This window comes from Lonchura striata, chromosome 6 (genome assembly GCF_046129695.1).
Source record: "Lonchura striata isolate bLonStr1 chromosome 6, bLonStr1.mat, whole genome shotgun sequence".
In the NCBI taxonomy this organism is placed as follows: Eukaryota; Metazoa; Chordata; class Aves; order Passeriformes; family Estrildidae; genus Lonchura; species Lonchura striata.
Window position 1 is genome coordinate 31,741,267 of NC_134608.1, and position 16,387 is coordinate 31,757,653.

At 34.0% G+C, this 16,387-nt stretch overlaps 1 long non-coding RNA gene across 1 annotated transcript; it reads right to left on the reverse strand.

Annotated features, from left to right (window-relative positions):
- Nucleotides 1-95: 95 nt before the first annotated feature.
- LOC110475252 (uncharacterized) lies at nt 96-15,519 on the reverse strand. Its single transcript, XR_002466236.3, has 3 exons — nt 15,427-15,519; nt 6,117-6,223; nt 96-198 (listed from the first exon to the last, which is right to left on the reverse strand). It is a non-coding gene; the product is annotated as an uncharacterized LOC110475252 (long non-coding RNA).
- Nucleotides 15,520-16,387: the final 868 nt, after the last annotated feature.

Sequence of the window (16,387 nt, forward strand, 5' to 3'; positions counted from 1 at the left end):
GTTCTATGTAGTGTAAAGCAATTTTAAAATGTTATTTTATATTTTTTTCTTCTTTTACCTCTTCTTTATGATATGAACAGACTTTTTTTCCAATTGCTTCAAGTTCTTGAGGATCTATGATTTAAATGTTAGAAGATTTGGGTCTGAGGCTTCATTTATTTTTCTCATACTGAGAATTTCCAGGTCAATCTTGGTAATCTAGAAATAAGATGTAAAGGGTATGAACTGTTAATAGGTGCCACTGGTTCATAGGCATTAGACAGAGTTAAGTTTGGTGATGCTCACAGAACCATCATTCCATGACCTCAGTCTCTGAAACAAGTTGAATCTCCACTTTAGCAGAAAGAAAGTGAATCCTAAATTTGTTAAATGAATAAGTATGTAAATAAATGACTAAAGCTTTATTTATCACAGTAATTTACATTTTAGTAAATTGCAAAGGTGGTTTTTAGGATAATTTTTACAGAAATATTCTTGTAAAACATAGTTTAAAACAGTGCCCATTTTGTTTAGGTCTTGATAAAAACCCACAATAATCCTCATTAACTGACAGTTAACAGTCCAGCACCACATACATTTTGCAGTATTCAAATTCTGCTTTTCAGAGACAGTGATTAATTCCCTCATCCACCTTTTTACTCCAGCTTTCAGTACTCTCTCAGAAGCGCACAGATATGACTCATTTTCACTACAACTCTGCAAAAGGAGTCATTATCACCTTGTTTAACAAAGGGGAGACACAGATTTGAAGGACTTCGGTGATCTCAATTCAAAATAACAATTGGTGCTGTAAGTCACTCTTCAGACTCTGGTTGCCAGTTTTGCCAGCAAAAGGAAGCCAACACTAAATTCTATGAGCTACTATGGGTAGTGGTATGATTTCTTCACTTGGCATTAAACATTTAATATGTTTAAACATGACTTCCAGTATGTAATAAGCTTGCCATCTAGAACATGCTCTACTGGCAGTCTGTGAAACACTCAGTTTAATTGATTTGTCAGCATTGCACAGGAATTCATAAGTGTGATATGGGATGAGAATAAGTTCAAAGAAAAGACTAGTAGTAGTAGTAGTAGTAGTTAAAGGCTGTATCATAATGCAGTCAAAAACAATGAAAATTCAAGCAGTTCCTAATTGTTAAGTGCTTGATTCTACCCATAAATAATGCTTTTAGAATGTGTTTTTTAAATGATAATTTCTTAGCTTAAAAAAGGAACTCAAAGCCCTAGTGCTGCATCACAGTGAGGGACAAGCCAGCTGGGACTTAAAAAATATAAAGGCTATTATATTAATTTAGAATGTGCAAGTAAACTAATCTTTTCTTCCAAATAGCTTTATAGACAACTGAATACAAAATTTCAGTTTTGCAAACAGTTTTTGCTAACCTCATAAGCTCTGGAAAAATTTAAGGATCAGAGTGGAACTCTTCAGATAGTGGCCAGGGAAGTAATATTTCTACAGCCTTCCTGCTTAAAAAATCTGTGCCTTTTCTTCCCCAATTCCCAATACATATACACATGTTCTGAAGAAACAGTATGGTTTGCAGAATAGAGAGATTAAGTTTTTTTACGTAAGGTTTTTATATTTTTGATGTTATAAAATCAACTATCAACTTTCTGAGTGAATATTTAAATTAAGGATTTCCAGTTCTTTCCTGTGTCTGTTCTGTGTCCTTCTCTGTTGTTCCTTTTGTGCTTATTCTAATTTGTATTTGAAATTAATAGGTCTTTCAAGGTGGGTTATTGGTATGGTTGGCCAAGTGATTGCATTTTATCCACACCATTCTTCTTATAAACTGATAAGATGTTTCTTCAAAGTAGAATGCATATCTATGATAAAATGAGGTGCACACCACATCTTAAAATTTAGTTTAAAATTTTGTTTAAAATTCTGTATATTTTCTCATATTTAATCTGCAAAATCCTAAGGAATTTTTCTGTGTGGAACAGGAATCAAAGCAATGATAAAGTCATTTTATGACATTTACTTCAGAAAGTCATAAACACTTGTTAAACTTGGCTGGTTTTACACATTAATTCACATGGGATTTCATTTGGGTTCCATGTAGCCAAAACAGATGTGTTTTAATAGCAATGAAAGTTGATTACAATTTGTTTTCTTGAAGCAGCTTTCATTGATGTTTTGTAGTTCAAATAAACTCTAGTGACTTGCCTCAGAGAATCTGAACACCTCTTTTGAGGCTAAAATTGTAGAAAGCATTTCTACAATCCTGAAATAATCTTTGATGTGATTTTTCAAGCAGTAACAGGTTAAAGTGACTGAAGGGGACTTTCTATGGAGAAGTTAACGAGTCTTTTCCCATTCTGCTCTCATTTACAGTCTGCCTGAAATTCTAGGAATCTTACCTGTCCAGCTACTGCTTTTTCCATAAGACAGCCCCCATTGCTACAATCAGCATGGGTTTTATAAATCTTTCTCATAATGAGATGTGTTGTTAAGTAGCAGAAATTTCTATTGTGAACTTAATGAACTTCACTGCCAAATCTGGAGAAAAGACAGGAAACAGGGAAAGAGCCAACACTTCTGACCCCATTCAATTTCTTAAATTTCATATTCTAAACAAGTTCTATGGGAATATTAGTATTTGTACTCATTAAATGAATCTTAGTGAAAATAGGAGGCTCTAATAACTGTTCATTCATTCTTTCCACTAAAATTTTAATTTCCCTAATTTGTACCTGCATGTAGGTTCAGATACAGTGAGAAATAAAGGTGCAATTTGACAACTCCTGGGTACAGTGAAGTTTGATTTTCACAGAGGTAAGGACTGTTTTAGTTTGTGTATTTTCCTATTATGAAAAGCACACCAAAACAAGAGCACCTTTAACATCATCAGAGGGGTTGCAAACAGATCTGGGTTAGTATTTTCATTCATACCAAATGGCTTTCAAAATAGACCTGACTTGGTTGTTTAGGTAATTCTTCATTTATATGGAAATTTTTGGGTCAGTAGAGAAACGACTGGCAAACTTGCTGTGAACGCTTTTGTGTCTGTACTTTCTAGTGTGTTTTGATACTCGATTTTGATGTGACAGGATATTGTTCTTTAAAAGTTCTTGGCTCTGGCTCTGTCCCTTTTGTGACCTTCAAAGAAAGTCAAAAACCCTCTTCTATGTTGGTGCTCTCCTCTACCACAAAACACAAATACTCTTTCCTGAAATATTTGCTAAAGTCCACGGGATTTACTTTTCTAGTAGCTTGCTCATGGAGAATATTTACAGGAAGCAATATGTCTCCTTTCTGTTTGATTTTCCATTCCTGAAACAAAGATTTTAGCCTCTATTTACTTCACTGAATTTTTAGATAAGCAGCATAGTTCATTCTTTGTCTAAAACCCCTTGACCTAATTTTTTTCAACCCAAGTCAGCTTATGTTTCAACACTGGCTGAAGAATATATTAAATTCTTAATGGATGTTTTCTAATATATATTGAAGTTTGTGTTTATGTATTGTATGCATTATTCTCCAACTGATTTTATAACTTACTGAAATATATGGTAGTTTTTAAATGCAAGAGAAAAGCAATTTTTTAAAACTGAGAAAATATGTAGTATTTGTATAGACATTATAATATTTGCCAAAATGTAACTTGAGCAGAATTACTCTTAACAATTAATTCCTGAATTATTTTCAAGCACAAAGTGCTTGTCTTATTCTACTGCCTTTGAATTATCACTAAAACTGTCATGCTCATGGTTAGTACAGTAAGCTTAAAAAAGTTATATCTTTACAGCTTGTTTTAATATAGGAACCTTTCATAAAATCTCTCTATATTTATTATATAAGGAGAAATTAATGTATAATGAGAAATTAATGGTGATAAGAATTTTTAACATTTTCTAAAATGCTACATATAATTTTATAATCCTAGAAAATATTTTATTTCAGAAATTCCTGTGGGACAAATATTGCAATAATCTTAATTTAAGTTTTTTAATCCCTGCCCTTTGAGCAGTTGCAAATAAAAATAGATACTGTCCTCTAGGTTATCAGTATGAAAAAGAATTCCAAGAAATTGTATATCTTTCCATTCTTGATGGCACCATGACTTACAAATTTATATTCAAAGAAATTGAATATATCATTCTGACATTCTAGTTTAATGAAACTTTTCAGATAGTATCAAAACATTTTTTTGTGAGCACACAGTTCTCTGTTTGTACAGAACGATGAGTCATTTTAGCCTACTGCAATTGTAAACAAGAAGAAATTGTTCTAAGAGCACACATGCCTTCCTGCTACTGTTCATTTTAACATTTAGGACAGGGTGGAGCAGCCACAGAATTTTCACTGTCAAATCTTTTTAATTGCTGGACTTCTATCATCCATGTTTTTAATAAAAAATGTACACCTGTGGGATGAAATAACTTTTACAAAACTGTTATTTAAACATTCTTTGTTACAAATATTTTGCTCATCTTCTGTCTTCCTTTTATTTAAAGCAACAAAGACTGACCTTAGAAAGGAAAGTATGTCTTAGTCTGCTCTAGCTGATTTAAGTAATAATACATACAGCTTTATGCTGGAAATATCTTGATAATTTGTGTTTGTTGTTTCCATTTGGTAATAAAAAGGAAAATAAATTAGAGGCTATATTCAATAAAGTTTGACATGATAAAATTTAGATTTTTAAGAACTTTTCTCCTAGATTACTCTAAAGAACCCAGTTTTTATTACCATACAACTTCACAGTGGGTTTGAAGTGAAAGATTTATAAAGCTCTGTTGTTAAGAAGGCATGTAAATCAATATCTAACCTTAATTAGTCTTGGTTTCCCTACTTTGAATGGTCCTTTGACATTCTGGTGAGTAACCTGGTGTATACCTGTGATCTTGGCCAAAATCATGCAGAAAATAAACAGTTGAGCTATATATGAAATTCAGAAAGCTGAATTGTTTCAGCTTTGTTCAAGCCCTATTCTCTCTGGACTGCTTTGAAATTATTTGGGAAAATACTTATGGAATTTTGGCTGAGATGTGTGCTGCGGTATCAAACAGGAAAACCTCTGTCTATCATGGAAAACATTTCTGCATGACTGCTCTGCACCCTATGCAGTAATTTAAACTCTGTACTTATCCATAGCACTCATAAAATACGAAGAACAGATATTTTCTCTTGACATCCTACCATTTTTGATGATCTGGAAAAAAAATTGTCAAATTAAAAATAGATTATCACATTTAGATACTATTTTCTGATTTTGTTCCAAACAGAGGTCCCACAGTATTATTGAAGGTTAAATCTGAGCAAATTTTTACATTGGCTGATGGTCAAAATGCAGGATTAATGCTGCTTGCTCAACAGTCTTAGTGAGAATGATTTTTATCTTGTAGTAATTGGATAAATACAATTTTTTCATAGACTGAGGAAAGTTTAATTTTAGCACTGTTATTATCTATAAAAAAATAATTCCCTAAATGTTGCACTTAATCATTTGCTAGTTAATGGGATGTTCAGCAATTCTGTTACTGGTTGCAATATTTAGTCAAAATCATCTCCTAATGTAAAGACATTCAGAAGGTTTTTTTTTCTCTTGACTTTGTGAAATGTGAGAGATGAGGAGTGGGTAAAGATTAAGACAGCAGTTGCTTTCTGCAAACACTTTTGATGGGGTCATGGGACCTGCAGCTTACAGGGTTCTGTTCCAGCTCCTGGATGGCATTGGAAGAGTATGAGTTATTTACTCCTCAGGAATAATGCATACCATCACACTGCAGGGTACTGTATTTCAAGTGCTGTTTTATGACAAGATACTTGATAACAAAAAATGCACTAATATTCTAAAAATTCTTATTTTTATGAATAAACAGGTATTCTAAATTGGTTTTTTTTTAATTTTTAACCTCAGTTGAGAACTGAACAAAAACATTTACTATCTAGATTATTTGCAAAACAGATCTAGACATCTGATACTGAATGTGCTTTTTATAAACTATTTTGTTTCCTTTGAGGAGGTTCTAATGTGAGATATTGCACAGAAGAGAATTGTGAGGGCTCTACTTGATTACAGAGAGTGTGGTGAGTCCTTCATGTTTCCACACTTCATATTTTTGGAGTCTTTCATCTTTAGCCAAAGTCTGAAAGTTCTACTCACATCTCTCTTAAAAATCCTGGGAGGAGAGGTGGGCATAATTCCAGCATCCCTTCTAATCATACCTCAATGTAATCTCTTGTAACATCAAAGCAGTTGGAGGATGATGACTGGGAGAAAAAAAAAAGAAAAAAAAAAGAGTCAGCTAAAGTTCAATCTCTGAATAGGCTGTGTTTGCCTTTAGATTTGTGTGTGAGGAGGAAGCGGGGGGTGGCGTCAAACTAATCACATAGAAAACTTGGCTTTTCCTGAAATAAGGTTCATATATGCCTGGATAATGAATTTTTAAATAACTATTTGCTTTCATTAATGTAAGGGGAAACAGTTCATGAAGGAATTCAAGCTAGTGATTTTTAGCCTTTAAATATCAGACACCTGAGTTTCATTTCTAGAAGCAATGTCCAACATGCTATGTGGCACTTTTAGACAAATTTGCAGCTGATAAATCACTTGTATTGCATCTCTGGGATCCAAGTATGGACTGCATATATATAATTGATTTGCAGAACTAGAAAAAACCAACACCAGATGTCACTTGTTCTAACACTTGAAAATCAGTCGCAAACCATTTGCTTCTCCAGCTAGGGCATGTAGGAGAGGACATTACTGCTTGAAAAAGGCAGTAAGCATTAATTAAAGTCCCTCTTAAGAAACAGTCAATGAATGCTGGGACTATAAGAGCATAGACTTCTCCTCATATCTATTCTGTGCACTCTGGTGAATTATTTACACAAATTCTGCTGTTTTTGCAGAAAACTTGTAACAAAGTCATCACTTCTAGTGCTTCAAATCCTGTAAAATATTTTCTGCTGCACATACCTTGGGTTTTTGTTGATTTCTTGAAAAGAACATGCCCATTAGAATGTAATAAAATATTTTCTTATTGATTATATCCCAATAAAGTGCTTTCTAGCTTGGACTCTTGTCTACATGATTGTTACTTTGTCAGATAGTCTTTTACTGAGGTATCTTGATCAGTACCACAGCTAGTGTTCCTGGATATCTGGTTACTTATACATTCTTTATCCAGGGAAAGGTCTTGGGTTCAAATTCTGATCCTCCTGATGATAGCTATTCTTATAAAAACTTTTTACCCTTTTCTATCTATAAATCTTGGACAGTGGAAAATGTCAGCAATACTGGAGTAAGAATCAGTTTGGATGTACTAAGAATGAGATATTTTACTCTGTATTTTACTGTAACAATCCACAGACAGACAGTTTTGCATTGCAGCAATTGAACTGAAATTTATTTAAAAACTTGAGCATGAACACCTTCACCAAGTTTTGTTTCTCTATTAGAATGTAGCATCTGTGACTGAAAAACAGCTATAAATTTCCTGTTTATTATCTGCAAAGTTATTTGCATGTACCTGAAATAAGGTTCATTTATGCCTGGATAGTAACACTTTCAATAACTGTCTTCATTAATGTGAGGGGTGTAGGAGCCTGAGAAACCTGGTGTAGTTGAAGATATCCTTGCTCATTGCAGAAGGGTTGGACTAGATGGTCTTCAAATGTCCCTTCCAGTCCAAACTATTCTGTGATTCTATGGTTTTCTGCAGACGTTCTTCATATGGAGCAATAATAAAATACAAAATGTCATTTCTGGGTGAGATGTTAACAAGAAAATTCTTTATTCAATTTGTATGGCTATAAAAGCCTTCATAGATAATGTGAAACAGAGTAACAGAAATTTAGTCTTCAGCAAAAGGAATGGATACAATTTTTGAATTCTAACTTACCTAGAAAGCCACAGAATCAAGAGTATGGTTTAATTGAAAAAATAAGTTTTTTGATCCCATCTTACCTGGGTCTTAATCCATAAGAAATTGAATTAACATCAACTTTGAAATTAAATCCAGCAAGAAGAGTGAAACTAAGAATGTACATAACAAAATGCATCTATGTAAATATGTATATATACACACATATATGTATATGTATATATGTGTAAAGTAGTAGATTTTCACATCCTTCACTGAGTTAAAAGAGGAAGAAATAGGAAAATATTTTTGAGGGAAAAAATCAATAAATCTTGTTCACTCTGAAGAGATATAAAAATTTGAGATCCTTTTGAAAAATTGAAACCATTTTTGAATGTGAACTCACTTGCATGTCCCAAAGTTGCTTTTTGTAGATGGAAATTTTTATTAAGTAATCCTTTCACAACTTCTATATACATTTAAGGTTCACCTGCGCTCAAAATACCTATGAGTTTGGGTACCTGTATGTGATTTCTGGTATTTCCAGTTCAGCAAAAGAAAGTGAAAAATTAGGTTACCTTTATGCTTTAGGCTATAGTGATGGTAAGTAGAAAAGCACTCTTTGAAGTATCAGAGGTTCAAGCTTACAATCCAAGTTTCTTGATTTCAGGTTGTAAATTGACTAGAAGATTGAAGAATAGAAAAAAATTTTACTACTCTATGTTAGTCATTGTGGGAATATGATTCTTATATTGTGAGTTTATTTTCTGTGATATTTAAATGCTATTAAATAAGCCTGATATTCCAGTATTATTAAGACTTCAAAACTGTAATATTTTTTTTGTTAAAACTCTAAAAAATTCTAAATGCTCCTTCCCCAAACAAAGCAGCATCTGCTAATTTCTTTTAGCAATGATGCAGTGAATCCAAAAATCCTTTTCTGACACAAGGAGATGGAGTGAAAGTTTGGAAATTTCTTAATAGAGCTCACAGACCTAGTTTAAAATTGAAAAATATAATTTTCCTACTATCTCTATTTATATCAATGTGGAAAAAAGTTTAACTTTTGGGCAGATGAACTTATGCCTCACCACATATAATTCATTCACTATGATTTCATTGTTTCTTTCCTCCCTCATATACGACGAGATGATCATACCAACTTGTTCCAGTGTTTATATGAACTTGTCGATCTGGACTTTCTAGGAAATAGAACAGTGTTATTCTTCCTTGTGGGTAAACACATAATGCGTGATAAGGAAACATGCTTGCAGATATGGATTTATGAGGGAAATTTCTTTTTCATGTAAGACAGTTGAAGCAAAACAAACTCCGAGCCAATCTGAAAAGTTTTCAAGCCCAACCAACACAGCTGCACATTATCCTTGTAATCAGTACCAAGAAAAGTGGCTCTGTGGCTTGGATAACATCAAATTTTAATTCTGTGAGGGTGCTTTGACTGTGAAAGTGAGTCTGTATGCTTAGCTGGGCATCTGTCCAGCTATTTAATTCATGAAGTGGCCTTCTCTCTACTTCAGGTAAGGTGCTCTAATGACTTGGTTGGCACGGGATGTGTGCAGTCTCAACCAAAAAGTTCCAGTATTCTGAGACTTGATTTTTTGCCTTTGAATAGCAATTGAAACATACCTCCTATTAAATAACCTTCTGTACATTCCTCTCACTGCAGTGCTGTGTTACTTAACAAACTAAACTCATGACATCACTTGGTGAGTTAAAGGTACTCAGCAGCAAACTGTTCAGGAAATACTCAGACTATTGCAGAATCAGGCCTCTAATTACAAACTTATGTGCAGTGTTCTGGTTCATTTCTGTTACTGATGTCCCATTTCAGTGGCAAACTTTTTTTTCTCAGTAATCCACCTCTGGGACTCTAAATAATCTCCAAGGACAAAGATGGCTACTACAGAATGTGAGCCAAGGTTCCATAGTTGAATCTCACATGCAACTAATAGTATAAGGTTGTGACAGAAGTAATGTCTCTCTAGTAAAATGTTATTGTTTTCTCTATCTATAGGGAAAAAAAGATTAGAACCTCATTTTTATGCTACTCTGCAGCATAATGGGCCTGACATTTTAGAGATCAACAGACAGCCTTTTGGGCTGTTTTCTTGCACAGAAACCAAGTTTTTTGATGGTTGGACACAATATTCTTTTTTAAACTAAAATTCTGGATAAAATAATTACCAAATTGTTGGTACTTTTACGAGACACTTTCTAAAGAAGCATAAGAGACTGATACAAATTGACTTGCCATCTCTAGAATGCCTACTCCAGAAGTTAGAAACGCTGTATAACTAAATAACGTGAATTTTAAAATCAGTAAATAATGCATTATTGTTTTGACATAGGAAGATAGAGCAATTACTAATTATCTTCAACTGCAGTTTTTCTGTGGGACCAACCAGCAATAGGACTGTGACTTTCCTTTTGGCTTCCTTCAGAACTATACCAGCCTTATCTCTTGCTGACTATGATTTCTGGTGTAAATCTTCTAGTCTATGCACCAAAAAGAGCAACCAAAGGCTCTCTACATTCTCCATATAATCCTGGTCTCATTTAAATTTGCATAGGATTCTGTTTTAAAATTGGTAATACGACTAGAGATACTGTGGCCTCTTGTGATGTTTGTAGAAACAAGAAAGAAGCTTGTTATGGAATGCCATGTTTGCTTCTATAAACCCAGTATTTACACACCCTTTAAGGCTTAGTAGAAAACTGTGAACATGGGCAGTCCATACATCTATATGATTGTCCTTTGATACCTCTGAAACTCCACCAAATTCTTATATCCTTTTTCAGAGTAGTCCATTATTGTCTATGTATATATTCATTTTTCAAGACCTTGCCTAGAGTGGGCTTAGTTCATGTGGATGGAGGCTGCATTTGATTCTGTTAATGTGAATAATAGAAACTGAGTGTTCTGTGGATAAAAATAGCATTTGAAAACTATCTTTATCTCTTTTCCATTCTGCTTCTCTTGTAAACAAATATTTAGAAGCAGAACTGCTAATAATATAAATATGTACTCCTGGTACTAATTTTTTACTCATAGTTAGGATGCAGAAAGTACTTCAGTAAAGACTCCAACCAAGATGGTGCAAATATTAATTACTCAGTTCCCATTATATGCTGCTGAAGTACCAATGGCTCTGCATGTATATTGAAATACAGATGGATCTGCTAAAAGTCTTACAGCAGCTGAAGAACAGCATGACTTCAAGAATGCTTTTAATTATGTTTTCCCCAGTATGTCCTCTGTCATGATTCTTGAAGGATGCTACAAAATACTGTGCAAAAAAGTTATCCTGAATCCTTTCCTTGAAACTGATTCTTCAAGCTCCTGTTGGAAACTATTAGAAGTTTCAAATTTTTGTATTGCTTCCATTATGACATGTTATTTTGCTACATTTATACACACAAAGAGAAGGACACAACCCTTCCTCTGGTTCAGTCTATCCCTGTTTTAGGAGATTTCATTTGATTTTTTAAATGCTTCAATAAGGAACAGCTGTAGATAAGAGAAACAAAAATATCTCTGAAAATAAATAAAAATGTGTTTTGGCAACCTTTTCTTTAGAAAAGTAAAAATGTTTCAGAGGTAGATTCTAGTTCATGGAACAGATCTTCTTTTGCTTTGTAGCTGCGAATCCTGTCAGTTCATACTGCAAAAAGTAAACAGAGTAACTCAGAAGAGTGTTCCTGTCTTTTCTTAGCTTACTAGGAAAGAAGGTCTGTCCGGCTTCTGCCTTTTAATCACTGCATTTTTTATGTGTCAGAGTGAATTAACTTTAGTTAGCTATACCACAGTGCAAATCAAATATTGTGTCTGATTGCTTGGCAAATGTTAGGTCAATTATTTTCAATTTTTTTTTAATATATCAAGTGTCTACTTGATATGCATCTGTCCATAATCCTAAAAAATCTTTCATTTTAATATAGGAACTTTATATCTAGAAGGGTTACCCTCACTGCTTCCTTTCATTAAAATCACTTACCCCCATGGACATTGAACAGTCTGTTTTCCTGCATGTTGTGTTTGCTGGTGAACCAACAATCTGTACCACTTCATATCTCTCACTTAAGCTTTAGAGTTTTTGCAAATGAGCCATAAAAAACCCCGTAACAGGAATATGGGACAAAATGACACTTACACACACATGAAGCCAAGCTTCAAGTGCTACCTTTCTGTCCTAGCAAATATCCCACCTATCTAATATATGACACTCCTGCTGTTACCCAGCTTCTTGCAAGCTACATTTAAAAATGACCCCTTTTTTATTGCCACAGAAGCCTTGCATTTAAATCCCAGTGAAATGTCAATCTGTTGAGGATATAGGCTACAGGTTTATTCAGCTTCATATTAAGCCCATAGTTATTCTAAATAAACTTTCAGTTAAAAACACTGAACACGTATTTTTGTCTGATAGGCCATCTTTAGATAATTATAACTATATTACTACATAGCGTGACTGTAATTTAATAACATTACACCTTGTTGCAGTTATCTATCTCTATTTGTTCCTTTGAATGAACAAAAAGTCTAAATTTAAATATTAGATTTTCTGGTATTTCTGTTTTAAAGGGCTAGAGAAAAACTAGACCAGAAATTTTATTTAACGTATTTGGTTCTTTTTACAGATAGATTGGATTGACAAATTAAAGATGATTTTTAAGTCACATGTTATTGTCTAATTTAAATGTCATGCAAGTCCTGATAGTCTTTCTGGCTTCCTAGTAAGTAAGTAGGTAGGGGTTTTCATTTTTGCAGTGTCTTTCATCTCAGAGAATTTTAAAAACTAGATTAATTCACACAACAAGCCCTTGAATCTAGCTGCCGAGAGCTTTGATAGCAGAGTGTGAGTGCAGTTAAAATAGGAGGATTAACTCTTTCACCAAATAGAGCATCCCTTTACAAACTGAATGCACATAACTCATAAAGTATAATTAAAAATGCTGAAAGTAATAAGGTTAAAGGACTAAATTTACTGAGTATCCTTTGATGTGACAGCCCAGGTTTTATGTATTTCATCCTGGATTGTATCCAGTGTCAAAGTGCACTTACATGCAACAGTATATCTTGCAACTGAGCTAAAATTCTTGGTGTCTAAAACACAAACCAACAATATATAATTTGGAAAAAAAAGATAGTGAGACAAAGAAGGGATGTTTGGAAAAGGAACAAACTGGAACACAGGAATAAACAAATGTAGCAAAACCAATGAAAATGTCAGCATTTTCCTGAAGTGATCATGCTGAAGGTCCAATGACCTCTCAAGCAACTAGTATGAATTTTGTGTATGCATATGCATGATCCAGACTCACCTAAATGCAGATATGGAATTAAATTTTCCATTATGAATCTTGCTTGGTTGACCCACATGTAAAAATAAGTAGATCCTAATTGTGTACAATTCTGTCTAGGAGGCTCCTGGGACATTTTAGAGCATAAATAATACTTTTATCTGAAAATGATACAAGTTCAGACAGCTGTGTGTAAAGGCTCCCAGTCTATTCCTAAGAGAGGAATAAAAGTAAGAGCAGTTGCTTGTGATTTATTAGTGATACTGTTGGTAAATTAGAGGTTGCAGCAATAAGAGATGGTATATATTTTAGAAGATATAGGCCGGGGCACATAAATAAGAAAACTGTTTGGAGTGAAAGAGTAAACAGTTTTATTACAGCTATGAATCTCACTCAGTGATAGTTGATATATGGCCACAAAAGTTGTTTTTAAGAGACAGAGTGCTAGGAATGATCTTTAGCTATTTTCAAGAAATTCCACAGCTGTTTGATTTCCATGTAAACAACTCATTAAAGATGAATTGCAAGACTGTCGCTTTTATGATACCTCAAGACTGACAAAATTCAGAGCCTTCGATGTCTATAGCACATGGAACAAACAATGGCAGAAAATTGAAATTGTGGAATAGAATTAGAAAAGGTAATATGTCTTAGCTTTACTGAGGTATAGTTTTACCTTCAATGCCTGCAGAAGACGCTGTCTATTTATTGTCTGCTGTTACACTTGCCCAACAGAGCAGAAACATCTAGCTTAGTACTGCAAAACAATCCAAAATGGTGCAAGTCTTCATTTTTTGAGCTTTGGGAATGAGTCCATACATTTTAATTTTCAAAGAAAAAATGTGACATTTACAAAATAAGCACTTTAGATTAAACTCTATTAGTCCCTTTACTTCACCTTCTAAATCTGGTAGAGGTGTCACACACATATGGAAGGCCCATTTCTCATATTGCCTGGGTAGCACATCTCTAAAGTGCCTTGGAAACAGGATCTTCGAATGTATTTCAGTATTCCTTGTTCTCTTTGCAGAGGCTGCCAGCCAGTCTAAAAGTAATGCCAGCTGAGGATGCTACATTTTGGATAGTTTTTTGCTTGTCTCCACAAACAAAATAATTGTACATTGATTTGTTTATATTTTGCTATGTCAAACTTGTAACAAGTCATGTCATTGTAATGGAGTGGAGATGTCACCTTCATTTCTCACCTACAAGAAGTTGCTGCCTCAGATATATGAGGCTTTCTGTTCCTTCTGTTTTTACTTAGATGGTCTTTGGCTGAAAGGTTGCAATACAGGATGAAACCACAGAACCCTTGTTTTTAGCTGAAAAGAAAACATTTCCATGAATAGATGAGACTCATACCCTCAAGGTCACTGTTTTGGCAAAGGATGTTTTGAAAGAAATATGTGAGAAACTATGCTAATTCTAAAGAAAAAAACAGGAAATGTATAAATTTATTAAATTTCTTAAATACTACCATTTAAAAAATATAATCTTTGAAAAAGGAGACTAAGAATATTCTGGACTGGAAGCAAACTTAGCCATAGTTTGGAAGAAAAAAAAATTCAAAGAGATTTGAACCACTAAATTAGAAAGACACAAAAGAAAGCAAAACTACAAATAGCTCTGGCAGCACCCTATGTGTGGATTTTGTGGGACATAAGGCCTTCTGAACACACCTTTTGGAAGGCAGCTGAAGCTTCTGTCACTTTGCAACATTTGTTCTTTAGCTCAGAAATACTACAGACTAGTAAAGTATTTCCTTCAAGACAATTGCTCAGCCAATTTGTCCTCTTTGTCTGGTGCTGAAAAGGTTCTATCTAGTCTGTACTGCCTGGTTTGGTATTACATTTTTGACTTCTGAACTAGATTTTTCAGTCTGCAGTCTGATCACTTTAGCAGAGCTTATTTTGTGAAACTAGCATTTTTATGCCTCTTTTGGGCAGCAGAATTTTTCACTTCCTAGACTCTGAACTGCCCTTCAAGCTTCCTTTAAATGTTCTTGGCATTGAAAGCGTGAAGATCAATTGATGATTTTTTGACAAATAATAAATAATCAATTTTAAAGAAAAGACTTCAAGAAAGTGAGAATGTTTCTTTCTGACAAACTATATGAGCAAGTATTTATATCCTTTTCCTAACTTTTGTGTACTTATCAGTTGGCCACATGGTGGCCTAAGGACAGGGACTAGCCTTTTGTGATTTTTTTTAATGTGTGTGCTTGTTTGCATGCACAAATGTGTATTTTTGTCTTTATATCTGTGTAAGTAATAGAAGCATACTTACCATCTCTCCTTATAGTAGATCTCAAAGGGCATTACAAGGCTTCAGTCCTCTCCTGGTAAATCTGCAGCCTCACTAAGACTTTTAACAATGTCTATACAAGTAGAATAAGACAGAACAGTTAGGTCTGGGACCACAAAATTATTATACTTAAAACAGTCACATAACATATATCTTTTATATAGCACATGAATGCATGTCCACTTTGCATCTTACTGCAGTACACAACTTTGGTCTCATCTGTGAAGCAGATATGTCCCTGGAAGATTTTCGAGATTCTTTTTTCCTTTGGGACAACATTACTTATGATCTGTGGTTCATTTACATTTACTTCATAGATTCTGCTTTTTAGTTCCTTCAGAGATCATTCCTAAAGCTTCTGTCAAATGCTGAGATCAATTCTATGCATGCTGGGGAGGCAAGATACTGGAACTGCGATCTACTGTTGTACGTGAAAGGAGAATTTAATTTCAACTGAAGAGCTTGTCAGTGCCATTGAAAACCAGGTTTGTGAAATAATATCAGTTGCACCTATATGTATTCTTTAATATTTAGAATGCAATTTAAGCTGAAAGCAATGTCAAAATTATCAGAAGTTTTTATCCATCAGACAGGGAGAGACTCATTCCCTATAGATAGGTTTCTCAGTTTTGTTGGCTTTGTACAGGTGTGCATGAAAGAGATATTCTCTAACCTTTTCCAAGTTGCATCTTGCAGCCTGATTTATAAATGGGATGATTTTTCTTCATGTAAACTTGTGCTAAGTCAGTACATCCACAAAATCATTGTTAGAAATGCCTCTCTACTATGTCTACCTGAAATAGAGAAAAGTCAGTTCCAAGTTTTCCGTAAGATAAAGCTTAATGCTACTCCAGTTGCTTGTCTATATCTTCGCTGACTGAAAATAAGCTTTACTAGATAATTTTGGTCAAAATGCAAGAGAAATTCTTTTATACTAGCCGTA